At 51.3% G+C, this 17,404-nt stretch overlaps 1 protein-coding gene across 1 annotated transcript in view; it reads right to left on the bottom strand.

The window, feature by feature from the left end:
- The window catches only part of SHISA6 (shisa family member 6), a 277,042-nt gene that overhangs the window by 236,476 nt on the left and 23,162 nt on the right, over nt 1-17,404 (bottom strand). The window lies entirely within an intron of this gene.

The following is a 17,404-nucleotide window of genomic DNA, read 5'->3' on the forward strand; positions in this document are numbered from 1 at the left end:
ACTCAGACTGTAAGCCCTCCATGGGCACAGTATCCCGTCCCAGAGCAGGATCAGTACTCAATCAGTAATGGATGAATAAGCAGATTCACGGATCTCAATCTACTTGCAGTCAATTCCAATCACAGCAATCACACATCCCAGCAGAAATTTCCAGAAAAGACCTGCAAGGCGCTTATTAAGTGAACCTTCATGTGGCAAGAACATAAACAGAAATGCTCTCGAGGCTTTTTTCTTGGGTGGTTCCTACTGAAGATGGTTTATACAGGAAAACATCTCACTCTTCCTCAGAGAACAACGAGGATCAGAACGCCCACATGGTCCTTCTGACTCATATGGGTCCACTGGCTGGAGGTTGCTGGTTGACCTCAGCTAAACCTTGATGGCTCTGAAAATCACAGGGAGCTTTTCCTATAGGAAAATCTAAGAACCCAGGTGTCTGCCCAGAGCAGCCCTGAAAATGTGAGCTTGCTCATGAAAACTGAAAATGCAGGTCATTGCCCTGGTCTTCTCTCTCTCTCTCTCTCTCTCTCTGTTCTCAGTCTCTGTGACATTACGGCTGTGAATGAAAAATCGTAAGGAGACTGCAAACACTGCTCGACCAGGACGGCTAAGGGAGCCTGTGTCTTCACAAGCTCGTGTAACCACTCCTGGCACCGCCACACACAAGGTCACACGAGTGTGACCTTGAGCAAGTCAGCCAGCCTTTCTGCGATTCACACCTGTCATCTGCAGGGGACAGTAAGGCTCATCATATGATCTGGTCCATAGAAGAAAGTGGGCTCATATGGACCAAAGGAAACGGCAGAGCTCCCCATTCTAAAGACATGGAGGGAAAAGTCTGTTTTTTACACAACAGTGATCCAAACTCCACGCTGACAATACCGATGTCATTGTTTTTTACTCATCAACCATGTGCAGGCACTCTGCCGGCCCCTTTATACTTCTTTTCTCTTATCCCCACAAGGACTGTACAAGTAGGTATCAGTATTCTCAGGGAGGAAAGAGCAAACAGAGGTCCAGACAGGAGAAGCAACATCTCTGCTGAGCCACCCTTCCCGCCAAGACAGGGCCTCTCTGTTTGCCGTGGAGAAGACACTGTGGCCTCATAGAGTCCCTGCAGCCTCTGAGCTCACGCCACGTCGCTTCCAAAGGACTGTGGGAAGGGCCTTCCCACCTGCTCCAGGAGGAGGAGTTGAGTCGGGGACCCAAACTGCTCACCGGAGGGAGGATTCAACAGCAAGCCTGAAACGTCAGCACTTTAGCTCCTTTCCGTGGGAAGCACAGGGCTGTCCCTCTGGAGCAGCGATGCCGACAGCCTCCCTCTAAAAGGACCCCAAACTGCATTCCTGTGTTCCCGTCCCAAAGCCTTTTGTTTGGCTCTGTCTTCTTGGTACCCCAGCCCCACCTGCCTGCCCTGGCCGGCCTCCTCTGAGGCCCCATTTCCTTTCATCTCATTCTTGCGGGGGGGTGGGGGGGTGTGGAGAAATGCCACATTTATTAAAGTGTAGGCTTATCTACTCCGTCACAGATTTAAGCCGCAGTGATAAATCCCCAAGCTAAACACACACAAAGGGAAGTATAAAGCTTGAATACCGATCAGAATCAAGGAGCAGGGAGGGGCAGGTGTGGGCTTCCGCAGCTGCTGGCTGTCTCCCCCACCCACCCGAGGGTCTTCATCCAGAAGGGACTGTTCCTGCCTCTCGGCAGGGGTGGGTGGCTGGGCTCAGGCAAAGTCCACATTGACAGACTTTCTAGATAGTTCTGGCAAAGTCTCCGCAAACATTCTATTTCGGAAAAACTGGCCTTGCTGCATCTCGTGAAACTCCTGACTAATCTCAGTCCATGGCCTTCTCTTCGTTCAGCAGGGATGGCCTGGGGCAAGGGTACAGGGGAGGCCCTGAGATCCCAGCGGTGGCAGCACGAGGACCCAAAGATGAAAAGGACACAGCCTCGGACTCCGGGGACCTCACAGCTGGGGACAGAGTTGGGATCACATCAACCTCTCCAGAGGCTTCCCAAATGTGTTGGCTTCACCATGGGGGTAGTGTTCTGTGGTCTCTGTCTCTGAGACTCCTTCAGAGCTGTCCCAGGGGTCTGACCCTTCTGGGCACAGTCCCCTTAAGGACATAACTAATTTTCCTTACAGCAGGAAGTACAGATGGTGAGCACAGTGATTCACCAGACCTGCTGGCTTTCCATACTGATGGTTCATACTAGAAAGTGCCACACAGCCCCAGTCCCCTGCCAGGCCACGCTATGACACTAAATGTCCCCCATGAGCATTTTTCACTAGTAAAAGAACTCCCGTATCTTAACTGGTCACATGGTCACTACCCTGACTAACGTGATGAAAGCAGGAGTGGTATGACAACTTCAAGCAAGTGTCCTTAAAGAAATGCAATACGATCTTGATCCTTTCTTCCTCCTGCAATGCAGATGTAATGGCACGTGCTTGGGCAGCTACCTCGGGCCATGACATGGAAGACACACGTTTAGAAACCAAAGCAAATAGATTAAAGGAGTTCCCTTACACTGTAGAACCATACAATCCATGGACTAAATTCTTTCATAGGGGAAAGAGAGAGAGAGCGAGAGAAACTTCTCTTTTGTGTCAACAACTGTTATTTTAGGTATTCTGCCACTTGTAAGCACATATATTCATGATCACTGCACCCTATCTCATGTTAAATAAGAACATTCACTCTGTCATTCATTTATTCAAGAAATAGTTTTTGAATACCTACTAAGTGTCAAAAGATGCACACTATGAATACAGTAAGTAAAGCAGACATGTCCCTGTCCTCAAGACACTTACAGTCTAATGGGTCATTACTGGTTCTTCTTAGTTATGGTGAGATAGAACTATGGCCAAATTCAGGTCCAAATCACTGTGAGAAGGAAGTCTGTACATGTAGGTATATGTACATGTAGAGTGTGTGTGTGTGAAAGAGGGGGGTGGATAGAGATGAAGACAGAGAGAGAAAGAGAGAGAGGCAGAGAGATGGTGAAAGAGGAGAGAGCCCAGATTCTTTGAGTTCCCTTAGAAGTGCTGTGGCAACATCCATGGGAGAACTGGACCACCCAGCTCAACTCCTCTGCCAACACTCGAACTCCTCCTAGTCGTCTTTTGGGTAAGAGCTCTCAGCAATTCATTCCAGGTCTTTCCACTGCCCTGGCCATCATCAGTAACCATCTTCTCTGTCCAAAATCTTGAAGTCATCACTGACTGCTACCTTCCCTTCATGCCCACCGTATAATCCAACAGCAAATGTTGTCATTTCTACTTCAAGTAAATCCTGCACTCTCTACTAGGTATCAGTATTGTAACAAAGACGAATTCCCGACATCACATGATTGTTTCATGGTTATGTAAGAAAACATTCTTGAATTTAGAAGATACATGATGGAATAGTTAGGAGTGAAGCATCATGGTGTCATGATTTCTGCAGCTTACTCTCACATGGTTCACTTCTGGTGATGATGATAGTGATGCTGCTGATGGTCATGGTGATGGTGATGATGGTGATAATGATAATTATGATAGTGGTGATGACGGTGATGATGGTGATATGGTGATAGTGTTGATGATGGTGGTGATGGTAGTGATAGTGATGATGATGATGACGGCAACAGTAATAATGATGGTGATGGTGATGACAGTGATGATGGTGGTGGTAACAGTAATGATGATGATGACAATGATAGCAAAAGTAATGATAATGTTGATAGTGATAGTGGTGGGGATGATGATGGTGGTGATGGTAGTGATGATGATGGTGATGTTGGTGGTGATGATGGTGATAATAGTGATGATGGTGATGGTGGTGATGGTAGTGATGATGATGGTGACAATGGTCATGATGATGATGATGATGATAGTGATGGTGGCGATGATGGTGATGATGACAATGATGGTAATGATGACAGTAATGATGATGATGATAATGATGGTAATGATGATAATGGTGGTGATGAAGATGATGGTGATGGTAATGAGAATGGTGACAGTGGTGATGATGATGGTGATGCCGGTGATAGTGATAAAAGGAAGAGGAGGAGGAGAAGAGAAAGAGAAGGGAAGCAAATGTTAATTACTGATGAAGGACATACAGGTACTCACTGTGTCATTTAATCATTTCAAAAGTTTCCATTGGTTTAAAACTCTTCAAAACAAGAAGTTAAGAATAAAGAAACACTGAGGGTGAACCTTTCTCACATCCTCCATCACCACCACCTTAGTGGAAGCCTCTGTCTCCTCCCTGGGAAGGTGTGGTATCTTCCAACTCCTCCCACATCTCCTTTCCTCCATGCCTGCCCTTCCAGAGTCTGCTCTTAACACAGTGGCCAGAGGGATTATGTCATACACAGGCAGATCTTAGCACTCCTCTGCTGCATCCCCCACAATGGCTCCCATCACACCCAGAATGAAACCCAAGACCCCACCGTGGCCCACAAGGCCCCATTTCTTCGACTTCACCCATTACCGTGTCTCTACCCTGGCTCTCTCCACACTAGCCACTCTGCTCTCCTTGTTCCCCAGGACCCCCGGCACAATCTCCCCTCTGCACACAGTCACATGTGGCTCATTCTCTTAGCCATCCAGGTCTCTGCTTCGGTAAAGTGACCATTTAGGGCCCTTCTTCAAATCTAGCTTTTTCCTACTCACCTCCCACCATTTCCTACTTCCCTGCTCTATTTCCCTTTGAAGCACTTATCATGACCCGATTTTACACTGTATGATTCTGGGTTTAGTTCCTGCCTCCTATAAGCCAACGTAAGGACCCTAAGACTAGGCGCTTTCTTTGGTTCACTTGCATAGCCTCAGGGCCTGGTCCCCAGTAAAGGATCCAGATCATTTTTACGTGAACAAAGGGATCAGAGTCTCCTGAGTCCCACTCTGACCTCCCCTTCCCCTTTTTCTTAAGGTGCTGCTCATGGCCTGGGGTCCTCACACCTCCTCCTCTGGGCGCCTGTCAGCTTACAGCTCAAAGCCTCCTCTCTAAGCCCCCTTGCAGGGTCCAGCCTTGCCCCAACCGAATACCCCATCCTTAGCCCAACAAATGGAGAGGCCATATGGCACCTCCACATTAAGCACCCCACTCCCACCCACATAGCTCCTGCCCCTCGGTGACACAGCCTGTATGTTTAAAGAAGGAAAAAGTAATGTCCCCGGCTCAGAGCAGCCTTCTCCAACAGGACACAGAGTTCCAGTTCCTTCTGGCCTTTTCCCTGCCTCTTTCATCATGATTCTCTGTTTCCAGAAAAGCCGCGATGAACCTTTCCAAAGGAATGGGTCGCTGCTCGCCTTTGCAAACCCCTGGTCCCTTCAGCATCCCTGCCCGGTAGGCTCTGGCCCGAGGTGACCAGCCAAAACTCCCCCTCCTCCCTCCCCGCTCATTAATCCACCCACCCCTCAAGGCCCTAGGGGACACTCTCCCTGACCAAAGCATCGTCTCTCTGAACCTTCTGAGCATGTGGCTTGTAGGCCACATGGGGCACCTGTATAGGGGACCATCTTTCTACTGTACGGTCCCGTCTTTATGCTCCTGGCTTTAATTCCTGGAGGACTCTGTCTTATTCCTCATCTTGCTTCCATGGGACCTAACGGAGTGCTCGATGCCCAGTGGGTGTCTAACAGCTGGAGGCAGACGGCTCGATGTCCCCTCCTCCATCTTCGGTCTCCCGCTATCCTGTACTCAGTAGGTGACAGTCGTGGAGCCCCCAATGGAAGAAGACCCCTACCACCCACTTGGGCAGAGGCTGGCTCCCCTCACCCTGGGAGCCGTCATCTTTCCCAACTTGAGGCCGAGGACGTGCGGCCACCCTCCCCTGGGGCCTGCGGCAATTCGTCTCCCAGTCCAGCGCCCTCTTGTTCTTGTCCTCGCTGAACCATGCGTGTTCTGCTGGTCCCTCCGTTTTGCCAACTCACCCAGGTAATTGTGAATTCTTGCCCTGTCCACAGTGCCTTGGCTCTCCCTCCCTCTCCCCTGCACCTCATTTTGGTAACAGGCAGCACACATTCTAAATCCTTCTGCTTCCTGGGCGCGGTAGGTAATTAGTAGACCAGCTCAGTGACTCTCCTTTCGCCCCCAACCATATGGTGAGAGCAGGCTCCGTCCGCCCCCCTACTCTGGCTGCTTCCCTGGCAGCAAGGGTGTGGGCGGGGGAGCAGGGGTGTCCATTCTGGCCAAGCTGGCCAAGCCCCTTGCGGTTCCTACGCAGGATGGGGCCTTCGGAGTGGGCAGGGCACCTAGGGCACAGCCCTTCCTCTGGCTTCTGGAAGACTCTGCTCCTGGGCACACCCCTTCTTAAGGCAGTCCTGGGCTGGGAAGAGCCATTCCCCACCATCTTCCTCTACCCCCAGGATCAGAATCCAGGGGCTTGGGACTCACTTTCTGAATGGCATTAAACCCTGCAGTGGGAATGAATTCCCTCTCTGGGACAAAGCTGGCTTGGAGAATGTATGGGACAGTGATTCCGTCACTGGGCTCTCCTGAGCTCTGACCCCAGGGGGCACAGAATCCCAAGAGAAAGGTAGAGCTTCGGTTCAGGTCATGATCCTGGAGGACCAGGATCAAGTCCCACATCAGGCTCCCAGCTCCACAGGGAGTCTGCTTCTCCCTCTGACCTTCTCCTCTCTCATGCTCTCTCTTCATGTCTGTCTATCAAATAAATAAAATCTTGAAAGAAAGAAAGAAAGAAAGAAAGAAAGGCAGAGCATTATAGCTGCTGTGTGAGCTCCAGGGGGTGCAGAGTGAACTGGATCCACACCCTGCCCCCACGGCCCCCAGCAGGGGTGAGGGGACACGACCCACGAGAGGAGGCTCTGAGCCCAGTCAGTCCTCCACATAGGCTGGCAACCGCTCCTAGTGTATTCTCAGAGAGGAAGAGCCTTACAAGTTGCTGGGTGAGGTAAAAATGCCCAGAGGCTCCCCCAGCCCTACTCAAATGTATCCGAGAATGAGTGGCTCAGTGCTGGCCTGGTGGCCTTTGTCTTGGAGCTGAGGGGCTCACACCATGGAAACAGGTGCCCGGAGGCTGAACAACCAGCGGCCTCTTCTAGCATCTTCCACAAACCCCAAGTCCGGGTATGGTGGAAAGGAGGAGCCAGCATTGACCACCCCCTGGTGACAGGACAGGTTTCGGGGAGTTGCAAGGGGCCCCCCATGTCCCCTTGTCCGTTTGTGTCTTCCGTCTGTAACTCTGGCCAGTGTGATGTCAGGGCCTGGGCTCCGGGGTCCGACTGCCTGCACTCAGAGCCCAGACCAGCCCCCTCCTGGCTGTGTGAACTGGAGCAGGATTCCAGAGCCCCTGAGTTTTCATCCACAAGGTGGCCGTGATCGCCGGGACGGCTTTATCGGGATGCTATGGGATTTACATAAGTCAGTGTCTAGAGAGCATTTGACAAAACTCCGCGTCATTCTCTGGGCACACACATGGCACCGGTGTCTCAGACAGGACCCAGGAGTGCAGGTGTCGCCACACGAGCCACGGGCATGTCTCTGGATCCCGATCTGAGGTTCTTTCAATGTTGTCTAAAAACAGCTGTATCCAGTGCGACCAGCAATTTGTTCCAGTCACTGACCCCCAAACAGTGTCCACCACGACCCCGAAAGTCTGTCGTGGGACCTGTCATCCCCTACCAGGACCGAAGGGATGCGCCCAAGGCCAGGCCCTGGGGACCTGCAGGGTGAGCTGTGCCAGGGCCCAGTGGGCTTGAGAAAGACCACACAGCACGCAGGTCATCAACGCATTGAACACTCACTACAACACGCAGGGAGAGATCGTTGTCCCAGCTTACAGACCAGCAAACTGAGGCCTGCAGAGGTTAAGTAAATCACCCAAGGCCCTACAGCCAGGAGGGGGTGGAGCTGGGCTCTGAGCTGGGACCAACAGTCCGCCCAGTCCCGATGCTTAGCAATGACAGGGAACCCCGGATCCCTGTGTTGGTGGGAGGTCAGCTGACACCCGGGAAGGAAGGGGGGGCAGGCCAGGCTTGGGGAGAGAAGGCGAAGATGGAATATTCCAGATAGACTGGAGCATGCACGAGGAGACTGAATGGGCACCTGTGACCAGAGCTTTGGCTTCAGTGGAGGGAGGGCCATGAACCCCCAGAGCCACGGAGTGGAGGGGACAGAAGTCCGTGTGCCAGCCAAGAAGGGAGTGGGAGGAGAGAAGTAGAGGCAACAGGTGTAGACAACTGTTTTGCAAAGTTCAACCATCAGGGAGAGAAGAGGCGGAGAGATGCCAAGTGGAGGGAGGGGTGTCCTTATGTGTTAAGGTGGGGAGCAGAGCACGTGTACATGCCTAAGGGACAGCTCATATGGAGCGGGGTGGTGGGGGTGTAGACCAAGAGGACCACGTGTCTGAGGACTGGAGATAAACAAGGATCTGTGATACAAGTGGAAGGATGAACTTCAAACAGCAGAATGGGCTTGTTCGACGTTACCTTGGGGTGTCTACACCCACGGAGACATTCTGAACCCCAAGTCTGCCATCATCAGTTGGGGGGGGTTTGCTCTCCATCCCTCCAACTGATGTGTCACTCGTAAATTTAGTAAGCACATTAGTACATCATCACCCAGGTGATGGATAAACCTATTGCCCTCCCAAGAACCTGGGGTACACAGAAGACCCTGGTCTTGCTACGATGTGGCTAATTCATCAACGCTCATTAGGGTCCATTCCACCGACTGTAAAATCAGCATCCTGGCCCGAGCTGCAGGAAAGGGAGGGAGGCCTGACACCTGCAGAGCACCTCCAGGGCTCAGGGCTCAGGGCTCAGGGCCCTGGCTGGCCCCCGGCTCGCCCACGGCGTCCCAGTGCGGGATGTGACCCCGCTCACATGCCACATGGAAGGTGGGCATGGCTTCCAGAGCAAGGTTGAGAGCGAGCTTTGACAAACGACAGCCCCCAGGCCAAATCCTGCCCACTGCCTGTTACCGTAAATACTGGTTTATGGGCACGCGGCCGAGCCCCTCATTTCCATATTACTATGGCTACTTCCACGACACATTGGTGGACATGAACAGATGCCCACAGACGCTTGCCGGCTGCAGAGCCTGAAACGTTTACGGTCTGGCCCTTTGTGGAAAAAGTTGGCCAACCCCTCTTGGAGAGCCCTGGACCAAGGTCTATGGGCTCATCCAAGCTGGGGTGAGATCTGGAGCCTCGTATGTCTGATTTGGAAACCCACAGGCCATCACATCTTGTATCACTCTGCTCCTTTATACCTCTTCTCATGGAGGAGGAAGTCAGAGAAAGTTCTAGCAACTCATCTTACTGTTAGAAATGCTCGTTGTTTTCCTGCTTCTCAGCAGAGCCCATCCCCACAACGAGGCAACCAGAGTCATCATATTCATCATACTAAAACAGAAATCAGAGCACACCTGCACAAAATCCATACTCCTCACATGGCCTCCAACACCCTGCGCAGCTGGCCTGTGCCTACCCCTGCCACATTCGACACCCGTGTCTGATTTCTATGCCTTGAAAACACCAGGCTCTGCCTCAGGGCCTTTGCACATGCTTTGCCCTCTGCCTAGGACGTTCTTTCTCCAGATCTCTCCATGGCTGGCTCCTGCTCACCAGTCAGCTACCAGCTGAAATGCCACCTCTTAGGACCACACTATCAAACGTGATACCCTCCGGGTCACCTGGGTGGTCCAGCTGTTTGAGCACCTGACACTTGGGTTTCAGTTCAGGTCATGATCTCAGGGTCATGAAATCACGTCCCATGTCGGGCTTTGTACTCAGTGGGGAATCTTGGAGGGATTCTCTCTCTCCCTCTGCCCTTGCTCCTACTCGTGTGCTCTCTAAATAAACAAACAAATAAATAAAATCTTTTTTAAAAGAGTGATTCCCTCTCCTCAGCATTCCTCGAACACATCACCTGTCTGATCAAGTCTGAGCATCACGCCCTGAGGTTATTTACGGAACATACATCCTACCTCCATCAACACAGTGTAAGCTTCATAAAGGGTTTGTTTGCTTCGTGCATGGAACTTGAACTCAAGTAGACACTCCATGCCGCTGACGTTTGGATCAGTGTGATTTTCCATTTTCTGGTAGGCACGTTAAAAAAAAAATGAATAAATGAAAAGAAACAAGTGGAATTAATTGTATAATAGAGCCTACTTAATCCAAAAGATGCAAAACACTGCCAAATCAACATAAAAATTTATGGAGATAGCCTACATGCTCTTTGCAAAACAAAAACAAAAACAGAAACAAAATTTGAAATTTGTGAGGCTCTGAAGCGTATTTCAATTTCAATTTCAATTCTAAGCACTCAACAGTCCCAGGTGGCCTAGTGAACAACACATGAGCCCCTGCAGACTGCAAACAGTGTTTCCCTACATCACATGCTGCTCTGACCACTCTCCACTCACACTGCTTTAATCCCGCAGCCGTCCAAGAAGGAGATGCTATTACCAGCCCTGTCTCACCGATTGGGAAACCGAGGCAGTCTAGATTCACCCCAGTCTGGCTCCGTAGTCTATGCCTTTAATCACCACCCCGATTGCCTTTAATCCTTGGCAGAAGGCACAGGTGACTTCAGCAGTGGAATTTTACAAAAAGGATCCGGCGTCCTGGGAAATGGCGTGAAAACAAGAACGTGAACGCGGAACGGCTCAGAGATAGATGATGCAGAGGTCTGGTTGCGATGTCCCCCACACACCAGAGGAAAGCGAGAGAGGAAAATATCGGAACCAACAAAATCTGTGTAAAAGATTAGGTAAGACGCAGGCCCGCCCAGTAAGCAAGGTGACTCTTCCTTGCCACTCGAGCTTATAGACTCGGGTGTCTGCGTGCTGAGTCCAGATGAAAGCCTTTGGCTAAGAAAGTAGGGTGGGCAAGTTGAAGTCAACACAGGGTGTCACTGCCTGTCCGGACCCAAGGGAAGCAACAAACAGCAAGGCACGAAAAGCTGACCCTAAGAACCCATGGAGCTTTGCGATGGGGAGGGACCTCACACCCACACAGGGCCAAGCTCCAGACAGCATCCTTCTCACAGAACGTTCCTTGCAGATTTTCTTTTCCACCCTTGAGGATTCTGGCAGACAGCCTGCACTGTTTTGCACACCTCACTGCTCGCCCTTTCCAGCCTGTGGAATTCCTAGGCATCCTGCAAAACCCACTCAAGCATGCCAGCCTCTGTGGGATCCTGGGTTTCCTGCTCCCCTCTCTATACCCACACGCTGATGTCCTTGTGAGGATGGCTCCACACTTGTCTTCATGCTTGTCAACTGTGGGGACCAACAGGGCTCCATTCGTGGACCCCCCCCTCCCCCCGCTGGCCAGGACCCCCCCTCCCCCTCCCCGGCCAGGACCTAGCACAAGATCAGGGATGAGATAAGCTCCAGGTAAACTATTTGGGAAGACGAGACACCATGCACTGTGTTTTGGCCTGGTTACCCTCTCTTTTCACAACAGGTGAACCTCTTTTCAGACCCCTCTCAACACAAGATGAGACAAGACCCAGTGTTAGATGCTTCAAGACGCAAATGCTTCCACGCCTAAAGCTCGGGTCAGGTGGGACGGCAGACCCCCTTTGAAGCGGAGACGAAGGGCATCCTGCCATCTATGTTCAACGTGACGGGAAACATAAGGAAATAGAAGAAAAATTTAAAAGTAACAGAAGAGAGGCATAAGAGCACCATGGCTGGAGCCCGCCTGGCTGGGAATCCTCTCTCCCTCTCTCTATTCATGACTATGTCTGAGGCCTTAGACAAGGTCTCCAATCTCCCCGTCCTCAGGGTTCTCACCTATAAAATGCGGAGGTGACCCAACATCAGGTAAGAGTGGGGAGTCTCCAGGAGGGAGATGCTGTGCCCGTCTCCTGGGAGCCTGTCAGAACCACAGGTGCAGATTTGGGAAGAAATGATGGCCAAGAGGACACTTAGAAGTGTCAGGGAACGGCCAGGGAGGTGCTCAGAAGGAAAAGGCAGGCCGACAGTGGGCTGAGTTAGTGCCTGTTTTAACAGAACTGCTGAGACACGGTCATTGCTGAGGTCTCACAAGGTGGGAGATAGATCAATGCCATCAGGGGAACCATGAAAAGGAGTGGGGGCAGAGGGAGGCCTAGCAATGACTGGGGAGAAGGAGAAGGAGAAAAGAAGAGGCAGAGGAACACGGTGTGGCTGGTGACAGCAAGGACAGTCACGACAATGATTAAAATGAAGGTGGCCCCTGACCACAAGGTCAGAGCGGTGCCAGTGTCCTTGAAATACACAGACTATTCCATTCAATGCATCAGCGGCCCTCTGCTGTGAGGAGGGTGCCTGTCACCCCACGTCACAGATGAGGGATGGAAGCTGGGGTCCTCAATCCTGTGAGTGAGCAGGGGAAGATCTGCCCAGGTCTGCCCAGCTCCATCTCCTACACCGTGGGTCATCCGATCTCACCATCCCCCGAGAGCTCCAATGTCGTCTGTGGCCATCATCTCAAGCCCCTCTAGAACAAGACCATCCTGTCTCCCTGGGGATGTGACAAAGAAGAATCCCACTTCCCGTGAGGCGCTGGGGTTGACCAGAAGTTTCTCACAGTTGAGGTGTATGTCCTGCAGCCCCAAACCGGGAACGAGAACTCTGAGCTGCCTGAGCTCCTAAGACGTCTACAAAGGAATCCTTCTTGGCACCGTGGGCAGAATGACGGGGGCCCCTGCATCCCCAGCACCTGCTCCTACGCCCATCCTAGGAAGGGATGGGATCATCATTCACTCATCCACTCCCTGCACAGTCACGGAGCACCCGTGAACTTCCAGGCAACGCTCCGGGTCCAGAGACGCTACAGGCAAGAGAAAGACAACAAGCCCTTGCTTCGTGGAGCTTACGTTCCGATAGCAGCAGAGACAACGAGCCAAGGAACCAACGGGTACCCAATGTTAGACGGCACGCGCGTTTGGAAGGAAGTAAGGCAGGGGACCGGAGTAGATGACGAGCTGGGCAAGGTACTGCCATATGAGACCTGGATTTCACAGCACCGAGATCTGCTGATGGGAAGTTTATGGACAAAAATCAAAAGAGAGAAAGACCCCAAGGCAGGCATGGATGGGACATGACGAGGGACAGGGTCTGGATTCCAGCAAGAGCCCAGGAAGGCGGCGGGAGCGAGCACCCCAGCCACGTGGAGGTGTGACCAAGTGTCCCCCCATCAGCCTCCCATGCTTCACTCCCAGTCTCCTCGGAGCTTAAACAGTCCCGTCCCTTGGCTCCCTCCATCTGCCGTTACAGCATGCAGCTTTGACAAGAGGCAGGATGACTGATTTGCTCATTGATACAACTCACAGTGGTGTGTGCCTGGGACATTAATATTCATTTCCTCCAGCTGAGGCCACTCTTGAGAAGGGGGGACGTTGGGTATCAAAACTTTGGAAGCACAACACATGGTGTCACCTGCTACCACAAGGAACAGGTAGCATTCCCCCTCACCCCTGCTGGCCCCCAGTAACTCCCGGCTAGGCTCTCTTAGGGCTGAGTCAGGCCAGGCAGATGCTAAGTCCACATTCCTCCCTACCCATGAAGACCAAGCAAGTCCCCCTTCCCTCCCACACCCACAAGCCTCTGGGGACCTAGAGCTCCAGAGCTGGGTGCATTTCCCAATTCCTGGCTCCACCCAACCCTCCAGTCCCTTCTGGTCAGTGTCCCAAACAGCCCTGCAGATTGGCCCCTCCTCCTCAGTGCACCTGGGTCCTCCCCTCCCTCTGCCCCGCCTACCGAGCTGGTGGGTCGTGAAGTATGCCCATGCTCCACAGCCTTCAAGATGCCTCCCTCACTTGCCAGTCTCCCTCTCCGCTCTGGTTCTCGAAGTTGGCTGGACAGGAGAACCACGTGGGAAGCTCTTGAAGAATACCAGGGTCCAGGTTCCACTCCTGACCCATTAATGCAGAATCTTGGAGGGGTCAGGCACGAGTAGTTTCGGAACTATGTACATGACTCCCCTGCATGGCCAGGGCTGAGGCTCGCCACGGGAAAGGGATCTTCTCCCACCGGAATGCGCTTATGCAGCATCTGAAGATCTTGTTAAAGAGCCGATTCTGACTCAGTACTTCTGGGAAAGGGCCCAAGATCCTGCCCTGCTAACCAGCTCCCGTGGGGATGCAGTCACGGCTGGTGCACGGACCACACTGTCCTTTATGCATCTCCCTTTAAATTCGGGAAGGGACTTCTGGAAGCGTCAGCCAGAAGGCTCTTCCAGAAGGAATGAGGAATTTTCTAACATGGGGATAGGAGCTCCCATTCCTAATTACAGAAGTCCACCCTCTAGTATAAAGTGTCTCCTGGAATTAAAACAAAACCTTTAGGGGCACCCGGCCGGCTCAGTCGGTAGAGCACTTAAGTCTTGATCTCTGCGTTCTAAGTCCGAGCCCCACGCTGGGTGTAGAGATTACTTAAAAATGAAATATTTAAAATAAGTGAAACAAAATAAAAAAGAAAGTGTTTAACAGAGGACCCAGCGTATAGTAGATGCCCAGTAAATGGCACTTTTGCTACTCATGTTCTCACCGTATTAAGGCGGGACTTACGTCATTTCCCAAACCTAACTAGCCATGTGCTTTGGGCACTCAAAACCCAGATGGAGCGCTACAAAGCCCGACAAACCACTTTCATTCTCAGAAGATGCACTGTGGGCTGGGGCCAAGCACAGGAAGGTCTGGGTCCGGGGCTTTCATCTGGCACACACCTCCACAGACCCTGCCTGGTCTAAGGATATCAATGCCTTTGCTTCTCCATAACCCCCACCCTTCTTTTTCTTCTTCTTCTTTTTTACTAATTTGCCACGAGCCGTGGATACATTTCTGCAGCCCAGTCACAGCTCACAGGGAGTGTGTGTTCCAGGTCAGAAACGGTTTTAAGTCTTCTAGTTGGTTTAACTCATTATATCCATAAAACAACTCGTGGCAGAGGGTCTTACTGGCCTCAAGGGCAGACAAGGACAGACTGAGCAGCCTGCCAAGGTCACATACGGAGTTGGTCCTGGGGCCAGAACACAGACAGGGGGATGTGCTCCCAGTGCTTCTCTAACTTCCCCTGCTAAGTGATTTCGCTAAAATGCATTCTCTCAGGGCACCTGGGTGGCTTGGTCGGTGAAGCATCTGCCTTTAGCTCTGGTCACGATCTTGGGGTCCTGGGATCGAGTCCCTCGTCGGGATCCCTGCTCAGTGAGGAGCCTCCTTCTCCCTCTCCCTCTGTGCCCTCCCTCTCTCTCTCAAATAAATACATAAAATCTTTTTTCTAAATAATGCCAGGTTCTCCTTCAGCAGGTGAGCTGGAGCCTGAGACACGGCCTCCCTCATGAACCCCCCCAGGAATGCTGATGCAAACGGTCCACGGACCCCACTTTGAGTAACAGAATGACTCATACCATGACACCTCCCAGTATTTCTACCACTGCACCCCTCTGACCACTGGCTTGCTGACTCAAGCAGTGACAAAAATCACAGTTGATCTCCCCTTTGGACACTTAGGAAAAGTTCTGTTTAAACTTCCGCCCCAACTCCAACATTTTGGGACAAAGGAGATCAGCAGGAACGTGGAAAAGCCGCTGAGCCCATGAGAGCCTGTAGATGTTTGAAGGTTATGAGATTGCTTTTAAATTTGTCACTGCTGCTGAGAGCGCTGTCTGGAAACCATGCCCGTCTCGAAAGGCAGATGGAAGAGTTTCCGGTGGAGAAATACAGGGTGGGATTTCTCCGAACGGGCACAGAAGTGAATCACGGAACTGTAAGCTTTTCTTCGCGGATTACCGGGAGAGGATATGCGCCCAGACCAGAAGACATGACAAATCTTCCCGCCCAGAAATGCATTTAAGACCCAATCGGGAGTGTCCGCTTAATCGGCCTGGATTCGGCGTCTGGGAACAAGCAGGCTGGTGAACCAGACAGAGGAAATCAGAGCAGAGCGGAATCGGGGTAAACTCCCAGGGGTGCACTGGACACTGGGGTGACCTGAAGTTCCAAGATCGCAGACAAGGTCCCAGAGAAGCCTGACTTCAGACCGCGAGTCTTTAGGAAAACAAAACTATCCTCCTCAACCATAGTTTTTGTAATACCAAGGTTGGATTAAACAGCGATCAACAAAAATAAGGATTAGTGAGAATGGTACCTTTCTGCTCTTTTCCACTGCCCAACGATTCCCAAACTTTGCTCCACAACAGAATCAGCTGGGAAGATTTCAGCACCCACCTTCCCACCTCGTGCTCGGGCCACAGTCCCGTGAAACCACGGGCCACTGGTGAAACCACACTCTCTCTCAGGGGGTGGGACCCAGGTAGCCCTCGTTTTTTTTTTTTTTTTTTTTTTTTTTTTTTTTTTTTTCATGTGAATTAGTTTATTATTCACAGAACAAACGACAGAAGGATTCCCTAGGAAGAACTCACTTTCCTTTGGGAGTCAAACAAGAACCAAGGGAGATGGTGGTAAGGGGATGGGGCTAGGATGAGGGGACCCACAAGCCCTCGTTTTTAAAGCTCCTGGTGTGAATCCAAGTTTGAGAACCACCAGCATAGCCTTTCAGTGTCTTTACTCACAAAATGAGGAATCCACCTGGACCAATGGTTCTTTACCCTGCCTGAGCGTTAGAGTCACCTTAGGAAGATTTTCACGAGCAATGACGCCAGGCGTGTCCCTGGAAAATTCAGGTTCATGTGTAGGACCTAGGCATCAACATTTTTAAGAGCTCCCAGGTGATCCTGATGGGCAGCTAGATAGAGGACCACCAGTCTGGGTGGTTCTTACCAAGCTTCCCACCACTGCTTACATCTTCTGTAAGCTGCTTACAGCATCTATGATAGTAAGGCTAAAAGTGCATTACAGACTTTTTGCGAAGGTCGATCTCTCGGCTTTACATTTCAATCAGAGACTTCTAACTTTGGAAGGGACCGTGAATCCCCTTAAGTCGTATTAAAAATGTTGGATGAATACATGTATTTATACACAGGTGGATATTTTTGAAGACGAGTGTCCTTCCCTTCTATCGGATCCTCAAAAGGTTTCCATAGATTACCTGAAAGGCAAGTAAGTATGTGGTCTCTGATTTAATAAACTAAAGTTCAAGAATGAATGGAAAAGAAATCTGACCTTGGCAGCACGTTCACGACACTTCTGAATTTGGGATTCACTTTCTAGCACCAAGCGACGGGAGCCCTTCCTGCAGCTAAAGTTCAGACCCTATAGCCCCTCGTCCAAAAGGCATTAGGGGGTGGATGTCAAGCTTTCAGGTCCAAGTAGCAAAGTGAAAGTTGCACCAGGGGCAGGGGTCAATACTAGGCTATCTGGTTACGCTCACGGTGGGAAATGACTTGCCCAGCTGCACTTGGAAGGAAACTGTCCACTCAGACCCGTTGGATTCATGTCCCCAACTGGGTTAGGATCTTAGGATTTTCTAGTCCTGACTGTCGAAAC

The sequence above is a fragment of the Lutra lutra genome, chromosome 16 (assembly GCF_902655055.1).
Source record: "Lutra lutra chromosome 16, mLutLut1.2, whole genome shotgun sequence".
NCBI lineage: Eukaryota > Metazoa > Chordata > Mammalia > Carnivora > Mustelidae > Lutra > Lutra lutra.